The following is a 9100-nucleotide window of genomic DNA, read 5'->3' on the forward strand; positions in this document are numbered from 1 at the left end:
CCTATCCATGCTGACAAAAGCAGCTACTGCCTTATAACATCATGCGAGCGTTAGGCTTATGTATGTCACTAGCGTTGCGACGTTCTCTCGGGGCATTTTGGTCATTTTTACTCCCTTGAAGCCTGGATGCTCAAATCAACTTAAATTTGCTTCATATTAACCTCGTTTATCTCCAAATAGATAATTCTACCACTTGATTGCTCGATGCCTACAAAAAAAGATAATAAACCCATAAAATCCAACAACGAGTCCAAATTAAGCTAGAAACGATAACTCTTTTTTAGAGCGATCAATAGGGTGGCTAAAAAGGGCAAGACCGTAAGGTCATCTTCCACTATTTCCTCATCCACAACCAAGATAGCTCCATTTTGAAGTTTTGTACAATAACCTACGGATGATGAGCCTCAGAAATTCATGTTTCACACCCTCCCTTCAGTATAACGGACTTCTGTTCCCACTCATCCGTCAGTTAAAGGAACGAGCCTTCTTCTATGTCTATTGCCACAGCAGTTGGTGATGTGCCTACAGTAATGTCTCAGCAATTACATGATATTAGTACATCCATTGTTGTTTTCTGCACTCAGTTTTTGAGGTTCATGATGCTAAGTATTTGATCCATACAGGATACACTATCTCCAATTTTCAGATTGATAAGGATTCTAGGAAAACCATATCAAGATTAGTGTTCACTCTTAACGAAGGTGCTATAGTATGGTGTAACATCAAGCAAGGTTGTATTACTGACTCTACCATGGAGGTAGAGTATGTAGCTGCTTGTGAAGCTACTAAAGAAGTTGCCTGGCTTAGGAAGTTTTTGACAAATTTGAAAGTTGTTCCAAACATGTCAATGGCCCCACCCTATATTGTGATAATAGTAGTGTTATGGCAAACTCCAACGAGCCTCGAAGCCACAAACGAGGAAAGCACATCAAGTGCAAGTATCATCTTATTAGGAAAATTATGCAACGGAAAGATGTGATTGTCATGAAGATCACTTTGGAGCACAACATTGCTAATCTTTTTCAAAGGCTCTCACGGCTAAGGGTTTTTAGAGTCACCTGGAGAGTCTGGGTCTACGGGATATGCATTATCTTTTCCAGGGCAAATGAGAGATTTTTTGAGGTATATGAGATGCCTTAGTTTATTGTATTGTACTTTATAGTGTATTTTATACTATACACCCCAATCACTTTAAGACAAGTGAGAGATTGTTAGATTTAGTGTCCTCAATCTTGTTCATCTTATAGTTTGTAATTTGTAAATACAAATTATATATTTAATAAAAATAAGAAGTATTTTATTTGAAATTTAGATAGCATTAACTCAATGCAATAAACTAAGATCCAAGGTTATTTAATGAACTTGAATAGTATATGGTAGACATATAGGTGGATCATGGTCAAGTAATAACCTAAAAGGTCTACAGTATATGGTTAAGGTTGGGTGTCTTATCCTGGTGACACTATGGATACGCAACTCTGTAATTGTTACAGACAATATGATTCATATTGTTCATGTGGAGACATGTGAATGGGGGTATCTTGTATAAAAAAAGTTTATATAAGATCGAACCACGAAATGATTAGTTTCTCAATATAACACCGTTGCTTGAAGAAACTAACTTTTTACTAGGATTACCATAGGTAACTTGACCTTAATCCTAAGTGAGTCATGAACTTCTTTCTATGATGGCAATTCTTTGATATGTATGAGTGAGGATGGTCAATTTCACCGACTCAAAATGGCTACCATTTGGAGGATTTGTCAGAGTAGGAAACTGGGAACACAATTACACAAGATGAAATTCACTCATTCCCATCGTTAGGGAAAGTAGTGAATTGCTCCCTTAATAGCTAGTTTTGGGTCTTGAACAATGAGGCTTCACTCTTTCATTGGTCTGAGAGAGTTAGTTTATAATTGGGTTATAAATTGATTGTTCATTAGAGGAATTAATGGGATTTAAGAAGCTAGATGCAACTACATGGGTAAATGGTAATTTTGACCCAATTGTAGTTATGAGTAATTTATGAAGGGTCAACTTACTGTTGATTGGTTATATCGACCAGATACATAAATATATCTACAGTGTGAATAGTGCAGTTTTCGGTCTAATGAATGTTGATTAATCCAATTAAAGAGTTTAGTTAATTAATCTCGTATCATTAGAGCTTCTAATTTGTAGGTCCACCAGGTCACCTTGTTAGCTCACTAAAGATAAAAACAAGGAATAATTGTTTTTAGAATAATTTGAATTATTCAAATTATTTATAGAAATTTAAGTAATTAATTATAATAATATGATTAATATAATGTATAATGTATAATGTATATTAATACATTATAATATATAGTTAAATATGATTTATAATTAAAACTATATAACATGTGAGAGAAAAATATTTGAATGAGATTCAAATATTATATATAAATATGATTTATACTATAGATTAATATTTAATATGAATTTGGTTCATATTAAAACTATAAGTTATAAGAGGAAGTTGCATTATAATATGATTATTAATGCATATAATATGGTTTATTAATAGTTATTTAACCATATTATAAATATTATATTAATCTAATATTGAAAATAACTCCCCAGCAGAACGTGAGAGGGAGTTAAGAGGTAACTCCCTTTCTCTCCCCCTTCCCTTATCTGTGTTGTTGAGGAAAAAAAAAGAAAAAGAAAAAGAAAACATAGTACAAAAGAATTGGAAAAATATACAGACTTCTCTCACTCTCTCAATCTTTCTGATAATTCCCTTTACCAAAAACTCTTTTGGAGCCTACACTTTCATCTTCCTTGTTTCCCTAAACAAGGTCTCTGCTTGGTGGGGTCCAACTTGGAGGAAAAGTTTCTTCTGATTTTAAAGTAGTATTGTTTGTAATCTCAGATGGGATTCTCGTGAAGTTTTGTGATTCGTCAAGAGTGAGTTTCTTTCTCCCTCAATTCTATGTAGAAATCATGTTAGGAGTTCAATGTTTATCCTGTTTTGATGCATTTTTCCTTCTTAATTTTTTGGTGTACAAACTAAATTCAAACTGTACAACGTTCACACACTTCCCCAGAGAATTACGTTCCTTTAGGCTTGTCCTCAATGATTGGCTCCTTCAACACATGCCTTTGCCAGTGATTGACTCCTTCGATACATGCCTTTGCCAATGATTGACTTGGCCAACACCTCCACGCCATGCCCCATGCTTACCAATGCATGGCTCCTCCAATGCATCAACGCATACGTTGCATTCTTTAAAATACTTAGCCAAAAATTTTCATGCGAACTCCCTTTATGTGTAACCTCCTTTCAAGGCCTAGTTTAGCCTTCTCTAGGCCTAACACTTAGTCAAATTCTTCTTCTAGTCCTAACCTTGATAAATTTTATGTCTAATCAACAAAGGTTAAATTCACTAAGTATCTTAAGGCATACAAACATCAAAGTTAGCTTAAATTTAGAGATATTTAGGAACTTAAATTTTAGGGTTTACAGTTAAACTGACATTTTTACTAAGTCTTGCATAAGTCAAAGTTCATCTTGTTTAATGCATGCATATTACATTGCTTAAATTTGATTAAGCATTTAAGTAGAAGAAATCAACTGCTTGAGAGAGTAAGTGATTGTGAAACTCATTAAATAATTAAAGAATAGCTTTAGAGATAAAGTTAGCCTTTTTTCTGAAATTAACTCAAATATGCATCCTAAAAAAAGGGTATTGCGGTTTAAAAATACTGAGAAGGGAGTTTTTTTTATCTTATGAGTTAATGACATGAACGCATGACATAAGCATTACTTAGGAATATGTTAGTAAATCTTTCTCAACTCTGCTTTATTCATTGATATTTCCTTCATATTTCACGCATGTTATTTCATTATGTCTGCAATTTTCATAACGATTTTCACTTCCACAACCATTTCACACATTATTGCTCATTATTGCTTACACCGTTCACTAGTGTACGCTTTCACCACATTTGTACTTAGTCTAATTAGTTTAGCTGTATAAAACATTCTCGACGTATAATTAAGATTTCATTGCATTAAAATCGGGCATTAAGCTCAAAGGCATCTTAGTCGATTGTTCCGGTGTTTGACCCTGAACTTATCAGGACTCTATTTTAACTTATACTTGGGTCTTAATAGAGAAAACATTGCGTTTAACTTAGATTATTCATTTTATTTATTAATTAAATCATGGCATAAGGCTACAATTTCTTTAACCATACTAAACGTAACAAGTTTTTGGCAATGTTGTCGAGGATTGACGGTAACTAATTTGTGTTTGACATTGTGTTTCTTATTTTTGCAGGTACTTGATCATAGAAGTATCGCATGCTTGACTGAGAAGCATTGCAAAAAATTATATGAGTGAAGGCATTGTCTTTGTATGACCATGAGGTTGAGAGGACTTTTTAAAGACGGATCAGATCGAATCAGAAAATAAGACAAAGAAATAGAGCTCAAGCCATAGGAAACCAACAAAATAAACCAGTGATACCGAATGCAGACAATAATGCAGCCAATATTACGGTCAATAATGTGATTGATAATGCATTAGTGCAAGCTAACCCCATACTTCTTGCCAATAATAGAAACAGACCCATTTGGGATTACGCTTCGCCAATTTATACGATTTCTCACCTGGAGTCGTGCATCTTACATTTGATGGGGCCAGGTTTGAGATGAAGTCCATAATGCTTCAAATGATCTAGATAGTTGGACATTTTCGAGGTGTGTTAGGTGAAGACCCCTATGCACATCTAAAAAGCTTTATTGAAATTTGAAATACTTTCATGCTACCAAACATTACTGTCAAGGAAATCTGGTTGTCTCTATTACCATTCTCTTTATGAGATGAAGTGAGGCAGTTGGCATCCTTGCTTAAGCCAAGCGAGATTACAACCTGGGATCAAATGGTAGAAAAGTTCATGAAGAAATACTTCCCTCCCATGAAGAACACAAGAACACAAAAAAGAGAAGAGAAATTTCAAACTTTCAACAAAGGGACATAGAAACACTAAGTGGCGCATGAGCAAGGTTCAAAAGGTTAGTAAGAAATGTTATGCACAATGGTCTTTCAAATTTTTTGCAAATGGAAATCTTTTACAATGGCTTAAACAAAACATCACAAACAACAGCAAATGTTACTACTGCAGAAGGTCTGTTAGATAAGACTTACACTGAAGCAAAAGATATTCTGGATCGAATTTCACGAAATCATGACAATTGGAAGGACATTGGTTATGGCTCTAGGTCAAGTAAAAGAGGAAATAACAAAGGAAAGTTGGGAATGACACATTCTCAAACACTTGTAATCCTGGTTAGAGAAACCACCCTAATTTTTCATGGGGTGGAAATCAGTAGTCTCACGCAGACCTACAAGGCGGAAAATAAATGAATTGAGGTGGATTGTTGGGTTCCATCAAAGTCATCCAAGGAACCAACAAATGCATAATTTATCGCAAAAATCTCCAAGTTCCTCATCTCCACTAGAGAATCTTATGAAGGAATACATGTAGAAAAATGATGCCTTTTTGCAAAGCTAGGCATCATCAATCCGAAACTTAGAACTCTAGATTGGACAACTTGCTAACGAATTAAAAAATAGACCATATGGAACTTTGCCTAATAATACTGTAGTCCCACATCAGGGAAAGAATTGTGTTAAGCAGTGACACTAAGAAGCGGAAAGCTAATAATTGAAAGGCCAAAAAGAAGTAAACTAGTAGCTAAACCAACAAATGAACAAACCAACAAGTCCATTGATTAGCAAACAAAGCAACCAACCAATGTAAAACGCGAAGATACATGAGTCGACGTAAGAAAAGTAAGATGATGAAAGTAGAAAACACATCTGTGAGCGCTACAACTTCAAGTGCATCACCTGAGATGTGTTCACAACCACCTTGCCCTCAAAGATTGAAGAAAAAGAATGACGAATGTCAGTTTCGATGTTTCCTGGATGTACTAAAGCAATTGTATATGAACATTCCACTAGTTGAAGCACTATAAACATTCCGCTAGTTGAAGCATTGGAGTAGATGCCTTCTTATGTGAAGTTTCTGAAAGATATACTCTATAAGAAGAGGAGGTTAGAAGAATTTAAAATTGTGGCACTAACACAAGAATGTAGTGTCATGCTTCAAGAGAACATCCCAACAAAAATGAAAGACCCTGGGAGCTTCACAATCCCACGTTCTATCGGAGGCATTAACATAAGACAAGCTCTATGCAACTTAGGGACAAGTATAAATATGAGGCCTCTTTCTGTCTTTAAGAAGTTATGAATTGGTGAAACAAGGCCAATAACAGTGACTTTACAGTTGGCAGATCGGTTTATAATGCATCTAGAGGGTAAAGTCAAAGATATGTTGGTAAAGGCTGATAAGTTCATTTTGCCCACAAACTTCATAATCCTAGATTATAAAGCAGACAGAGACGTGCTCATAATTTTGGGCAGGGTGAACGTTGATCGATGTTCACAAAGCAAAAATAACCATGAGGGTTAACGCACAACAAGTGAAATTCAATGTTCTCAAGGCATTGGAATACCCTGATTAACTAGCATAGGTCATATGATTGACATAGAAGAAAGTTTGGAATATGAAGAAGGCTTCGACAGTGATCCGGACAGTGAAGATGAGGAGTTTGGCGCACAACAAGCTGAATCATGTTGTGCTACAGGAATTCCATAGGAACCTTGAGCCTCTTGAGTTAGATAGTACTATTTATCATATACATAACAGAAATTGTCCTCTGTTGTAACACCCAGACCCTCACAAGATTCCTCGATTGAGAAAAGAACTCAGACTTGAAGTCTTGGAAGGGAAAGGTTTTACTAAGTACCTAAACTATGCTTTGGAAGAAGTAAAAGTACTTAGGATAATTTCTAAGTGTTGGAGGATAGCAATTTGAAGTCAGAATTTTGGCTAAGTATGTAAACCATGCTATGAACTCATAGCATAGTAGGAAAATTGGCCAAGTTTTCAAACTATGTTATAAATTTAGACTATGCTATGAACTTGGACTATGCTATGAACTTGGACTATGTCGTGAACTTGACAATGCTGTGAACTTAAGACTATGCTATGAACTTGGCTATGCTGTGAACTTGGACTATGCTATGAACTTAGACTATGCTGTGAACTTGAAGAAATTCCAAGGCATAGTTGGACATTTCTCAAGGCATAAGTTGGCCTAAGTACGTGAAGAGTTGGCTAAGTGTTAAAAGGAATTAAACTCATAGCATAGTTGAATAAGAAAACTCATAGCATAGTTGGGTAAGAAAACTCACAACATAGTTGAGTAAGAAAAGTCATAGCATAATTGAGGGAGTTCATATTCATAGCATAAACTCGTAGCATAGTTAAGAAGTTCAACTCATTGCATAAAAGACCATGTTGGACGCATAGTGTGAAAATTTTGCTAGAGTTGTATGCATAGGGGATTAGTTGGGCATATAGAAGACCTCCGAGTAACCCTAGTTGAACAACTTGGATGCATGAAGAAGCTATCTTGGACATATGGAAGACATCTTGAAAACCATGCTGCGAACATAAGAAACTATGCTATGAACATGAGGAACTATGCTATGAACTTTAAGGGATTCCAAGTTGGTCTAGGAAAGTGAAGAATTGACTAAGTACAAAAGATATGAGGAGTAGAGACTTAACCTTGGATAAGACATTTCAAGTGGAACATATTGTAGGAGGAGAAGGAAGTCTTGCGCATACAAGGGTAAGATTGGACATGTTGGGCACATATTAGGAGGTTTTGGATGCACAGGAATTGTTGTTTTGAGACGTTTAAGATTAAATGAACACATAAAGAAAGAATTGGTTTAGTGTTGGAAGACTATGCATTGAACCATGCACAACCAAGTGGAAGAATTGGGGTTGGACGCATAATCCTAGGAAGTTGGATGCATGAGCAACCTAGGTTGAAAATTTGGCTGTGTTCGACCACTTAGGACACAACAAGTGAAAAAACCCTAGAAAAATTAAAGGTTGGGCACATAGGTGGCGAAGTGGGCACATAGTTGGACGATTTTGGACACTTAGGACATAAACCATGCCATAAGAAGGAAACTAGATTAAAAAAATGAAGGATTGAAGGAGTTAAACACATGAAAGGGGAAGACCATATGCTCAATAGGTTACCTATGTGTTGAAGTGGAAGTAAGCTCGGGAAGTAATATTAGGAGAATGACGAGATGTGATACGTGGCTCAATCAAATAAAATATTAACTAACCAAAGTAGGAGGTGGAAGCATACATGCGTTAAACAAAGAAGAATGTGACACATCAAACATGTGGTGGCAAAGAGTAGGTGGTGGTTCAATATGGGGAAGACACCTAAAATTCATACAAGTAGGAGGTGTCATGCACCGAGGGTTGTAGAGGGTGACTAAGATAACTTTCTAAAGCCTATAAATACTCCAGAGAGGATATCATATCACCTCACAATTCAAAAGTTTCTTGAAAAAGACTCAAAAGGGAAGTGGTTGGGGAAAAGTTGGAGTGACCATGCGTTGAAGATCTCGTCTATGCGTTGAAGAGGATCAACTATGTGCCCAACTGACCTGAGGAATGCAACCATGCACTCAAATGAGTTTGAAGTGAGCTGAGAAGATAGACCATGCAATCAACAAGGTAGACCATGCGTCCAACTGGCTTGAGGAAGTAATCATGCGTCCAACTGGTGCTAAGGAAGGTTATCATGCATCCACAACTGTCCTAGGGTGTTCAAAGGCCTAGTTTCATATCAGTCGGAGTTGATATGTTGAGTTTAGGGCCAAGAAGGTATTCTAAGGTTATTTTAGTTCTAAACATAGGATTCTAAGCTAAAATTAAGCTAATGCAGGCCCATCCGAGGAAGAACCAGGAAAACCAAGAAGTTTAAAAAGGAGAAAACACCTATTGATGAACTGTGAGTGGTTTACTTTCAAATGTATGGTTAAATCTTTATACATATATGATATTGTATATAGATTTGATTGTGCTATCAAATATTATATTCCAAGATAAAAAGCTTGCTTCAATCTAAAAATGGACCGATTAAGCCTGTAAACATTATGCTATTGACCTTGGGTTATGAATCCC

This window comes from Benincasa hispida, chromosome 9 (assembly GCF_027475165.1).
Source record: "Benincasa hispida cultivar pf3 chromosome 9, pf3_genome.v1.1, whole genome shotgun sequence".
NCBI classification, from domain to species: domain Eukaryota; kingdom Viridiplantae; phylum Streptophyta; class Magnoliopsida; order Cucurbitales; family Cucurbitaceae; genus Benincasa; species Benincasa hispida.